The 13,440-nt window shown below is 41.0% G+C and overlaps 1 long non-coding RNA gene across 4 annotated transcripts in view; it reads left to right on the top strand.

Moving 5' to 3' along the window:
• LOC112908944 (uncharacterized) overlaps positions 1 to 13,103 on the top strand; it is a 270,893-nt gene extending 257,790 nt beyond the window's left edge. For 3 of the 4 annotated variants that reach the window (XR_011998324.1, XR_011998325.1, XR_011998323.1), the window contains one exon: positions 9,462 to 13,103. This is a non-coding gene — a long non-coding RNA (uncharacterized lncRNA). The remainder of the gene's footprint in view (positions 1 to 9,461) is intronic. The other variant, XR_003233024.2, reaches the window with a different exon arrangement.
• The last annotated feature ends 337 nt before the right edge of the window (positions 13,104 to 13,440 follow it).

Raw genomic sequence — 13,440 nt, 5'->3', positions numbered from 1 at the left:
CTGGTCTGCAGGCTGTATAAGTCTCATTTCTCCTCTGCACGGTATTTGACTTGTCAAACGCCATTCAGCCGGGGGATTTTCCGTTGCCTGGAAAATCCTCTTCATCTGCGCACCTGACACCCACAGGACGTCTTTGCAAAACTGTCGAAGAGGGCCGGTGTTCAGGAATAGGAGCTTTTCAAATCACGTGCTAATATTCCACCTTGACCGACCTCTCGCTGTGCTCCAGCTCTTGCTTGTCCTCCGGACGTGCTGGCACATAGGGGAGTTTGCGGGCTCGTGCTGTCAGTATTCCCAATTTTTTTTTTCTTTTTCTTTTTTTTTCTTTTCTTTTCTTTTCTTTTTTTTTTTTTTTTTGCACAAAAGTCCCATAATACCAGGAGCTGTCCACATCTAATGGTTGGTGAAGCCAGGATTTAAAGCACACGAAACCCACTCCAGATTCTACACACATGTAGGCCAGATCCACCTGCTGCTGTCGGACTCGAACCCATGCCAACCAGCCACTGGAGAATCATCCTTGTACACACAGTAATCACCACAGAATGCAAGAACAGTAGCATCAGGAGCTCACTGTCTCAGGATTTGGTCGCAGCACGCATGGAGAAACTAAATCCTCTCACCCGAGACTTAAAGCATCCTGTTCTCATTTTCTTTATTTGCGTAAATCCATCTTTGTATCTTTCTTTTGCTTGTCTTTTACTCTTCTTCAAGTGCAAGGCCTGGGGATTTCATTCTTTTTTTTTTTTTTTTTCCATTCATTTCCGATTCCTAATACATGACTCAAAGCTGCTGGTATTTCCCGGAACACTTTGACCCTCACCACAGAGCTTTCCATGAGTGATCGTCTCTATTGTTCTTTCCCTAATTGACTGAAACTAAAATCACAGTTTTAATGGTTAACCGGACAGTTATTTCAGATGGGGCTATGAGCTTCCCAAGCACAGAGGGTCTTTCAGTTTCTATTTATCTCTGATATTAAAAATGTATCACTTCATTGCATTATAGTTGGTGGCATTTACTTTTTTCTTTATTTTATTTTATTTTTATTATTATTTTTTTGAGTTGGTTAGGAAGATGCTGAGGTCCCTTTTGGTTACTGCATGGAGACAGTGCAGACAAGGAAAACTCGTGATCACTTGTCAAATGCCTACTCATACTATTTCCACAAGACTACAACTGTAAATGACAATATCCAGTATTTTCCTTTACCATCTTAATGGCCCCAACTCCCAGCTAATCAGCCTTCATTCTTTCTTAGTTTGTGGAGAACTTTTAATCTACCTATAGATCATTAAACAGGCATGGATTCTCCAATATTTCTGAAGTGTTAATTTTCTTTCTTTTTTTCTTCTTTTTTTTGCAGTGTTCATATCAATTTATTATTTTTTTTGTTCATATCAATTTATACCAGAAGTGTACCTTTGGGTCCCATTTTCCAATTAATAGATGTTTCACGAATGTTAAACTTGAAGATTTTTGATAAAGTCGCCCAGGTGTGTTGACATCTGCATTGAGGAATTTGCAACCTATGGGACACCTGGGTGGCTCAGTGGGTTAAGCATCTGCCCTCAGCTCAGGTCATGATCTCAGGGTCCTGGGATTGAGCCCCAAGTCAGGCTCCCTGCTCAGCAGAGAATCTGCCTCTATATCTCCCCCTGGCCCTTCCTCTGCTCCTGTGCTCTCTCTCACATGCTTTGTCTCTCAAATTAATAAAATCTTCAAAAAAAAAAAAAAAAGAAAAGAAAAAGAAAAAATTTGCAACCTAGCAAGAACACTGAAAATAGGTCTTCCTCTTTCTGGCTTCTGCAGACCATTTACGGTAACCATTACTTTAACCATATCTATATGGTGTATACGTGGCATAATATATATACAAATATTATACTAATACATGGCATGTTTTGTACATGTCTATTATACTAACGCAAATATCTAGACTCTTCGAAGTGACTTATAATTGAAACTAGCTCTCGCTGACCTGTCACCTCTTCCTCTTTGCTTCACTCACGAGCATTTTTCCAACAAAAGTTTTCAGATTTTTTTTTTTTTTTAAGACCACAGCATGCACTGTAAACCTGCCTATTGTGGCAAATGCATACAGACATGTACCCACCTCCAGCACCGAGATATGCAACCTTCTCACGCCCCCATATATGCATCTTCACCCTTCTAGGTTAGACCTTCCCCACACCTCTGGTCCTGACATCACTGCCTTCCCTATACTTTTGTCTTTTCCCAAATGTCCTGCTCATGGATTTATACACTTTGCAGCCTTTGGATTGTGGCTTCTCTCACTCATCTGAGACACATCCGTCTTGTTGCCTATGGCCCCAGGATTTTGTCACCCTGTCCTGTTGTGTTGTACAGATACACTGCACGGCCTTGTGTGTTCCCCAGCAGAGAGGTAGCTGATTCGGTGCCAGCTTTTGGTGATTCCGAGTAAAGCCACAGTAAACAGTGTGCAAAGATGTTAGTATCTCCTTTGCATAGAGGCTCAACGCCCGCATGACAAAATCACATTCATAGTTTTGTCATTTCTATCAACTATTCATTTGTTGCAAATTTTCCTACAGCTAGAGCAGTGTGTAGTGCAGCTCAGAATACCAAGATCTCTAAAAATGTCACCAGAACAAATTTTTTTAAATGCCTCTGGGAGGCACCTGGCTGCTTCAGTCAGAAGAGTGGGTGGTTTTTGATCTTGGGGTTGTGAATTTGAGCCCCACACTGGGTGGAGCAATCATTTACAATCTTTAAAAAATAATAAAATTAAAAATAACAAAAAAATTAAATAAATGCCTCTGGTCACAAGAGTCTTTAGTTATTACTAAGGAACAATAAAAATAGGATGGTAATTGTCCATATTTTACTCAATTATTCCTTTCAAAAATGTGTTCTGCTCTCAAAAAGTATTGGACAGAATGGGAAATAAACATATTCCCCTCCAAAAAAAAAAAAAAATACAAAAGAAAACATATTCCCAAGTTCTCAAGTAACAAAGTACATTTCTTATCGACATTCCACTCGTATCCTAAATCCTATACAACCTTTTAACTGCACAGGCAACTTTGTTTAAATATTTAATAGACTTTAGGAGCAGGAATAATGAATATACTATATATAATATAGATATTAAATATTATGTATGCATTTTATACATGTTATGTGTATTTTACATATTATATATAGTAGTACATTGGTATATATAGTGTATATAGTAGTATAATATAAAACGATTACACAGAATATATTTTATATTGTATGTATTTTACATGTTTTATATTGTAGCACATTAGTTTATACAATAGTCTAAAATAATTACATATAATACACAATGGTACATATACTATGATGTAATTGTTACATATCACACTATATATGTACTATATCAGATATACATATTTTTTAAAGATTTTTAATTTATTTTTTCGCCAGAGACACACACAGAGACAGAGAGAGGCAGAGACACAGACAGAGGGAGAAGCAGGCTCCATGCAGGGAGCCCAATGCAGGACTCGATCCCAGGACCTGGGGATCATGACCTGAACTGAAGACAGACACTCAAGCACTGAGCCACCCAGGCATCCCCAGAGATATATATACTAACAATTCTTCAAGCATTTGCTAAATGTCAAAACAGTACATATAGCGGTGCAATATACACTATATATATATCTGATACATACATATACCAACAACCCTTCAATCATTTGCTAAATCAATGTTATCCAGCCTCATTCTCTTAGATGTACCATGGCAGGGACATTTCTAAGACTAGTTTACAGAAAATATGGCATCTTTTAAAACATTTTGACAGCTATCAGAGCCTTTTAGGAGAATGTTTAAAAATCACAAAAAATATTTCGGTGGTGTTGCTTGTTCTCTGTTCTCATTTGTAACGTGGTAGGAGGAGGATCTGTATACCCAATGGCAGACGTTAACCCCAAGGTCAGTCCAAGACCTCTGCAAATCTATGGAAAATGTGGTGCTTTCAGGAGACCAATTGGGTTCAGAAAAGTTCAGCCATAGCTAAATAGAAACTATATGGCTCACTACAGTTTAAATTAGACACAGAAATAGGGCTGAAGTATTTTCTAGACTTTGGAGCTGTTTAAACCTCGCAAACTATTTGCAAATCACGGATCTGATGAGGGACTTATAGGCAGAATCTATAAAGAACTCTTACATCTCAATAATAATAATAAAAACAACCCCATTAAAAATGCAAAACAAAGCCACGCAAAAATCCTCGTTCATGCATGGTACAATCCATCCAGAACGTCTTTTATTTTTCTCTTTACATTCATTTGTATTAAATGAATCAGAATGCTAGTGGAAACATTTTTTTAATTTAATGCATAAACATATAAAACCCTTTATTAGAGATACACCTTCTCTCCGAGTCCTGGGAGAGAGGCTAAAGTCTGAGATCCAGGGTGGGGCTGAGCCTGGTTCTTCCTGGGGTGTAGACACCATGTTCTTCCTGTGTCCTCATGTGAGTGTCCCTCAATGTGTGTCTGTGTCCTCATCCCCTCTTATAAGAACCCCAATTGTGTTGGAATAGAGTCACCTTAATGACCTCATTTTACCTTAACTCCTCTTTAGAAGGCTGTTTCTCCAAATATGGCCACATTCTGAGGTCTTGGAGCTTAGGACTTTACAACATGAATCTTCAGGAAGACAATTCCAGCCATAACATTTGAGTAGTCATAGTCTACTGCTGGAGTGATTGTTGGTAGAAATTTTAAGAAATAAGACATTAAGAAACTAAATACCAACAGTGTTTCTATACAACCTCATTCACACATACACTAAATATGAGAATGAAGTCTCCCATTCAAGCACAGCACCACCTGTTTATGAGAAGAGCTTCATTTTAAATACATATCCATACCTGATGTCTTGTATCTCCGAAAATCTTTTATCTCCATAAACCTTTTTTTTAAATTTTTAAAAATTTACTTTAAATTCAATTAATTCATATATAATGTGTTATTGGTTTCAGAGGTAAAGGTCAGTGATTCATCGACATCCAGTGCTCATTCCATCACATCACGTCCTTAACGGCCATCTCCATAAGTCTTAGAAACCTCCCAGCCATCCCCAATATCCTTTTATGCCAACTGGTAGACTCCTGGTTCATCCCTAATGACTTGGCAAATGATGGGGCTGAAACTTATTTCTGAGAATTCAGGTTGAAATCAGAGTTCAGGGACCTGTGGTCACAGACACACACACACACCACTGCTCCTTACCCATGGCTTGCAAAGACCCTTCTTGCACCAGTTCCTTGTCATGAGCAAGTTAAATATCTAACAGGTGACACTAGGAGGTCACCTAGGGTCACCTAGACTCTAGGAGGTGACTCTAGGAGTCCTGTGTGTGTGTGTGGATGCATACAGGTATGCATACAGGTATGCACCCACACACACACAGGACTACTCTCTATGGAGATAATGTCCAGTTGTTGCTATTTTGTTCAGAGGCTCTTCTGCTTAAACTCACTAGCATGCCATTTCTGTGACCCAGGTCAAATAATCCCATCCTTGAGTGAATTCCCACATGCTCGTCTGCCTTCTAAGCCTTCTAAGGACCCTGTGTGTATCATCCCAGGCATCCTGTCGCAATTCCATGTTTTGTTACAGGTTTTTATCCTCCTGATTTGAGGTCATCTCCCACAGCCCCCAAACTGTGGTTCATCCCATTTGCCAGGCTTCCTACCCCAGCTGCCCCGGCTGGAATTCCAACCCTGGCACTCGGGATAGCTTCCAGGCTCTCTTGCAGATGCCTCCTCCTAGAGTCACCTGTTAGGCATTTAACTTGGTCATGACAAAGAAAACCAAACACAAGAGCAAGACGATGATAACTGGCTTTCAAAGGCATTCTGGATGGATGTTTTCCAAAAAGATCACTTGAAAGATTAAGACTATAAAAAAAATAAAAACAAAATAGCAAACTTGCAGCATTTAGGAGACAAGACTTGTCATTTTAGTGACTGCTTCATCTTGGGGAAAAAATAAACAAAACCTGGCCACAAGTTTCCAACTTGTTAAAGAAGAATGATAGTCATAGGCCTGGATAGTTCACAGGTTTCTTGTGACACTCAAATCTGGAATAGGAGAGTAGTGAGAATTTTAAAGTGTTACACAAATGTAGATTAATATTAAGAGATTTGGGCATGGAAGACAGAATCTCATAAATTCTACAATGGTGTCGAATGCTGCTGTATACTGTAATATAAAGAACTAGTGGATGCATTTTAAAATATTTTATATAGGGGATCCCTGGGTGGTGCAGCAGTTTGGCGCCTGCCTTTGGCCCAGGGCGCGATCCTGGAGACCCGGGATCGAATCCCACATCGGGCTCCCTGCATGGAGCCTGCTTCTCCCTCTGCCTGTGTCTCTGCCTCTCTCTCTCTCTCTCTCTCTCTCTCTCTCTCTCTGTGTGACTATCATAAATAAAAAAATAATAATAAATAATAATAATAAAATAAAAGATAAAATATTTTATATATTATTCAAGAGTATGTATATGTATGTATATTATATTATGTTACTACATTAGTGTAATATGAAGAACTAGTGGATGCATTTCAAAATATTTTATATATTATTCAAGAGTATATATATGTATGTATATTATAATATGTTACTACATTATGTAAAATATTATGTAACATATTATTTTAATATAAAATATAGTATATGTGTATATAAATATATAATTGTATGAAATATATACTTTTATGTATAATGTATAATTGCACTGTGTATTTATATATACATCATATATATTATATTAGAGATATATATACATATAATTCTCATTCCTTCTGAAAGGACTAATAGTCCCCTGTCTTTAGAATATATATTTTTTAAAGTTTTTTTTAAATTTATTCATGAAAGCCAGAGAGAGAGAGGCAGAAATACATGCAGAGGGAGAAGCAGGCTCCCTTGTAGGATCCCAATGTGGGACTCGATCCTGGACTCCGGGATCAGGCCCTGAGCCAAAGGCAGACGCTCAAGCCCTGAGCCACTCAGCCGTACCTGGAATATATATTTTAATCAAATGAGAACTTACGACTTTAAGGAAAAATAATACAAAATATAGCACATTAGCCAAGTATTCTGAGGTCCATATTTCCCTTTTATGAGATAATCCACTTAATGTAAAGACTACTTTTTAACTACAGCATACTAATAAAGTCAATATTAAAGAAAACCAGAATGTAGTCCCTATTTTTTGTTTGCTTTCACAAACCTATAATCTGATGCCAAAAGGCCAAAGAATCCGAACACACAAATTACTGCCTCTGGCCTAATTTTCTGTCAAGCTCTGGAATGTTCCTCTTCTGCTCTAGCAAAGGTGAAAACACAGATTTTGCAATTCTGCTGACTTTATAAAGAATGTGAAAGCCGAGATTTTGCTTCTCCTGCCATTTTGTTGGAGGTGACAATAGGGAAGAATCGATAAATTGATCAGACCGTACAATAAACGAGCCAGTCAAAATAGATGAATCCATTAGAAGAACGCCCCAGCATTTCAGAATACTGATTCTGGAAGACTCTGGGCCAAGAAAGTGACCCATCCTCAGGTGCAGTTTTGAAAGATGCCAGCTTGAGGCTGTAATTGCAGACCTTAAAAATCAGTTCAAGTATTTTTGGGGTTTTATCTTTCTTCACACAGTCTGTGGGGAGGGAGCTGGGTGGAAGTGCAATTTATCCATCACACTTTCCTTTGAGAAGAACATCTTCCATGGATGTTTTTGGACACGGGACTGTGCATGGAAAAGCGTTCTCAGCCTCCTTTGGTTCCAGACATGGCCGTGACATTCATTTCTGGCCCATTACATGTAGGAGAGATGCTGAAGGCAGATTCAGGTCATTTCCAAACCAATCTGCTTGCCCTCCATGCTTTTTCTCTGCTCAATCGGCCAAGAGGAAAACCCGCTTCCACATCTCTTCACAACAGTGTGATGGATTAGATTATGTCCCTCATGGGGAGGGGAAAAATGATATGTTGAAGTCCTAACCCCCAGTACTTCAAAATACAACTTTATTTGGAAATAGGGTCTTTGCAAATGTGATTAAGTGAAGGACCTGGAGATGAGACCATCCCAGATCAGGGTGGCCTTAAACCCAATGACAGGTGTTCTGATAAGATGCACAAGAGGAGACACATCCACGTGAGGATGGAGACAGACATGGGAGGGATGCGGCCACCAGCCCAGGGATGCCTGAGGCCCCAGACAGGAGGGCAGGAGGGACCCTCCCTGGAACCCATTGATCTCAGCGGTCCTGCCCCACGTAGACCTCAGACCTCTGGTCTCCAGAGCCAAGGGATTAGGGATTCACATTGTTTTAGGCCCACCTAGTCTGTGGTCCTTTGTTACAGCATCCAGAAGACACTCATACCTGCAGTTTAGCCTGTGTTGTTCTGGTAGAAAAATGCCGATCGTGAAAGCATGTGAGATAACACATTTATCATATTTTCCAGCTAAAACTGGCCCAATATAACAACCTCATTTTACAGGCAAAACTCAGTTCTGGTGATATGAAAAAAACTTTCCTTAGGAGTAATTGTCTATTTTTGAAAGATAGACTTTATCAGGTCAAATGGGCTCTTTAAAAAAAAGTTTGCTAAAAGTTTTTTTTTTATCATGAACTATTAAGATTTATTAAATGTTTTTTTAATACAAAAAATACCAAAAAAACACAAAAAAACAAAAACGAAAAACTTTGCCCTCTACTCTTCCACTGGATTGAGTCATGTTCATGTATTTGTGAGTCATCAACCATTCTTAAAGTCCTAGGATAACCACAATTTGGTTAAAAGGGACAATTAAGAGAATTGTTGCCTGAATCATACACTACTTCCAAATAAACACTGTGATTTTTTTATTCCCACAACAGTGCTCATGGGAATGGAGTCTAAGAAAACCACTAGATAGGATTTAGACTCCCCACATACATATATGCTTCTGTTGGCCTTGTTATTAGCATGATTTATTTTTTTAAATAATTTTTAAAAGATTTTTATTTATTTATTCATGAAAGACACACACAGAAAGAGAGGCAGAGACCCAGGCAGAGGGAGAAGCAGGCTCCATGCAGGGAGCCCGATGTGGAACTCGATCCCGGGACCCCACGATCATGCCCTGGCCAAAGGCAGGCACTAAACCACTGAGCCACCCTTAGCGTGATTTAAATAAAAGTCAAAAACAAAGAAAAATCCACCTAAATGTGCCAAAAACCGTAATAATTAACTAAATCATACAACAATCATCCAATGAAATAAATGATATGATTCCGATTTAAATGGATGCGCATGTTGCATACCTTCCCTATATGAAGGACCCCAAATAGTAATTTGTGATTTCTTTCTTTTGCATATATATATAGCCTGTACATTTCTTTTCTTTTTTTTTTAAAGATTTTATTTATTGACAGTCTGCATTACAGGATTTGACAATGACTCGGTTCGTCTGCATTTCCTCCCAGACCACCAGCTCCAGGAGGTGGGGGCAGGTTCTGCTTTGCTCCTAGAGTCCCCAGCTCCTAGCACGGCCTCCAGCTAAGGGCATGAGGTTGAAGAAATACTTGCTGAGCAAATGGATGTTTGTAGTGAGAAAATAGTGGACAGTTATTACAACGGCCAAGGTGAAAATGAAGCGCTCAGACCCACAGAGCAGACACAACAAAAGACCAGTGGAAATGGACAGCAGGCATTCGTGCTAGCACTTAAGGTGAAAGCTGCTCCGGGTTGAAACTGCTCTTCAAACACCCTGGGAAGGTGCCATGTGGGGGACCAACCTGTCCCACAGTGAGTCCAATACAACCAGTTTCCCCTCCTGTTTTAGAAAAGAAACCCACTGGGCAGTGGTGAGGGACAGGAGAAAGAGAAATCCTAAGCAGGTTCCATGCCCAGCATGGAGCCCTACAAGGGATTCGACACATGACCCCGAGATCAAAAGTCACATGCTCTACGGACTGAGCCAGCCAGGCCCCTCTGTGTTTAACTTCTCGGGGAACCACTCAACTGTCTTCCACAATACTGCACAATTTTACATTTCTACCATCAACAGGTGAAAGTTCTAATTTCTCCACATCCTACCAACACCAGTTTGATCTATAATATGATGTCTATGTTTTGTCTAGCCGTCCCAGTGGGTGTGAAGTGGTATTTCATTGTAGTTTTGATTTGCATTTCCCTAATGGCTAATGATGTTGAGAATGTTTTAAAAAAAAAAAGATTCTATTTATTTATGATAGACATAGAGAGAGAGAGAGGCAGAGACACAGGCAGAGGGGGACGCAGGCTCCAATCAGGCTCCTGGGTCTCCAGGATCGCGCCCTGGGCCAAAGGCAGGCACTGAACCACTGAGCCACCCAGGGATCCCAGCCTGTACATTTCTACATAATGCAAGTGTTATTAAAAATAGTCGATATGAAAAAAAAGAGAGTGGATATGAATTTTTAAATGTCTTTAACAACCTCTTTCTCTTCTTCCCAGATTGAAAGACAACAAATAATAAAGTGTTATTTGGCAGCATCACTCAAAACAACGCAGATATTGAAGAAAGTGTTGTTTACCTCCTGGTGAAGAAAAAGATGGATTATCTAGGAACTCTCAAAAAGATGCAGATACAAAAAAAAAAAAAAAAAAGATGCAGAGACATCCAAATGCCAATGGCAGGCAAAAAATAAAAACAAAAAAAGCAAAATCAGAAGTGGGTTCTTACTGGCTGTGGATGGTCCATTTGCGTTGTTGGGATTTTAGGTGCTGATGAGCAACTTGATGCATCCTATGAGAGACAGCCAGTGTGTGTGTGTCTGGTGTATCTGGGCAGGTGATCACCTGCACCTGTTCATTCCCTCGTGTCTTCTGATACCCTTTAAGGACGTGACAAAATGGACCAGACAGGTGTCTCGCCTCAGGGGACAGGGATCCTGGGCTGACAGGTGTCTTGCCTCAGGGGACAAGGATGCTGAACCCACAGGTGTGCCATGAGCCATCCTGAAGCTGCCTTCATCCGTCCACTTCCTATTCTTCTGCAGACACGCGTGGATAAGTGGCTCCAAACATCGGCCCTATTTGATGCCTGACCTTTATGAAACCGCAGACTCCACATATTTAAAAACGATCTGATATGTCATTAGAAGCATGCTACCCTTTTCAGCAGACATGCCGTTTCCACCTGGCCCCCAAATATTTTGCCTTCGAGTTGTTGTGCGACGTCTCTGTGCCGCCGCGTGAATGTTCTGCTCGACCAGAAAAGTCCAAAGCTGATAATTTGTTTGACCTTTGTTTAAAAATAAATTGTTTTGCCTATCAGAAGATAACAGGGACATGCGGGAAAATAATGAGCCGGACTGTCGCTCGGCCAAGGTGGAAAGAAATTGGATGAGCAACCACTGAGCCTTGAAAGATCCCAAAGCTTTCCGTGACATTCCTTTAGCTCATAATGCACAATTTAATGCTGTTTGCTCTCTGGGAAGGCAAAAAAAAAAAGAGGCTGAAGTGCTTTGAACAACTGATGTCAGTATTGCCTGAAATCTGCTTCACTCACTTTTTTACTCCCCTCATGTCCAAGACACGGAGAATCCAACAGAACCCTTGGGGTTCTTACCAAACGGAAATGTCGCAAGGGCTGGGATTTAAGCAAGTGCCGCGTCCTAAGGACAGGGCTTGATCTCTTTGTCTACTGAAATGTCAAAAATGGTACCCAAGCATATTCCTGAGCATATTTATTAATGGATTTCCACTTAGTGGTCTTGGGAAGGGTGGTTGACCTCAACACAAACCCTTTCTCGCCATACGAAGCCAGGTCGTTCATTAATGCGTCCCCACTATCCAACCAAGGGACACCATTTCTCATCCCCCCACGTGGTGCTCATGGTTTGGACATTCGACGGACCGTGAAATCCTTAATTTCCACCCCTACCCCAACCGCTCCCCTGAGTCATAGGGCGTGGGCCGCATTTTCTTTCCCCCCTAAATCGTATCGAACTCGCTTATGTTCACACGTTCATTTTCTGAGTCGTCATGCAAGCAGCCTTAAACTATGTAACTGTGATCACGCGTCCTTATTGCCTGTTGACCCCACTGTGTCTGTGTCTCACCAACCTCGGGAGATGCCCACTCTTGGTCAACATCACAGTCGCACATGGAGGCAGAACAAAAATGTGGCAAAGCTCACCCCGGACCGCCCCGGTCCAGCCTTCTCGTTCGCCTGCGCTTCACCTATGGGAAGATCATCTCTTTACCTGACCGGTGTCCCTTCATATTTTGCTTTTCTCAGCCTTCCTTCACGGTGCTCATTTTCCCTCGACCGCGAACACACGGAAGAGGAAAACTCACCCGCGATTGCTGATTTGCTCCGTTCTGTTCTGAACTGATGCGTTTCTCTTCTTCCGAGCCTCGACATCTTTCCCCGAGTCTATCTCCGGTTACGTATAAAGTTCTCTCTCCTGGGAAGCCCTGGGCTTCTTCATCCGTTGCAGGAAAACACTACCAGCGTCTCCCTATGTCATAAATGAAACGTTTTTCTATTCCCTCCGCATGATTTTCCTGCAAAAACAAAACAAAACAAAACAAAACAAAACAAAAAACAAAACAAAACAAAACAAAAAAACAAAAACAAAAAAACAAAACTCTTCTCTAGCTCTTGGCCCAGAAGCTATATGAGTCCCTGAATCTGCATTAATCATCACGTTTTTCCCTTACGTTTCCACCTCTCTTTGGATATTTGAATGCAAAGTGCATCTTCAAATAATCACATACGTACATCAGGACGTGTGTTCCAGAACATACATGACAAAACGCAGCCTCACATCATATAACATACGACGACCATATTCCCATCCCTTTATGAATCCGCTCTCTTGACCTCCCCATTATCTTTCCACTACTGTTTCTACTCTGTTCCACTAAGTTCAACGAGGCACGTACGACTGAGCAAGAACGATGGAGCAGAGATCTTGGGTCTGCACCAAGAGCAGGTCTTGGACCTAGATCCTGAGCACACCTGCCTTTTACCTTTGCAAGGAAACTGCCTAAATATTTTAGAGTGAGCTATTATAAAGTCAAATTTTTAAAAATTGGTAATGTGTATCTGTGTCTTTGCTTTTTGTATTTTAAGATGATGTAGTTTATAACAGCCTGGAGGACAGGCTCAAAATTCTCAACACGTATGGGGCAGGGGGTGCGCTAAGGGTCTTGTGCCTGAGACCGGCCTGATTTCTTTCCAGCTCTAGTCCTGGCTCTTCACTTCTTCAGCATCCCATACTCCATCCACCCCCTCACATACGCCATGTTCCAGCGCTGCCCGCCCCGGGCGTCCATCCTCCATCCACATCCCTCACATACGCCATGTCCCAGGCCTGCCCCCCATGGGCATCCATACTCCATCCACCCCCCTCACATACACCATGTTCCAGC

The sequence above is a fragment of the Vulpes vulpes genome, chromosome X (genome assembly GCF_048418805.1).
Source record: "Vulpes vulpes isolate BD-2025 chromosome X, VulVul3, whole genome shotgun sequence".
In the NCBI taxonomy this organism is placed as follows: domain Eukaryota; kingdom Metazoa; phylum Chordata; class Mammalia; order Carnivora; family Canidae; genus Vulpes; species Vulpes vulpes.
Note: the sequence above shows the minus strand (reverse complement) of the source record. Positions and strands in the feature narration are given on the sequence as shown.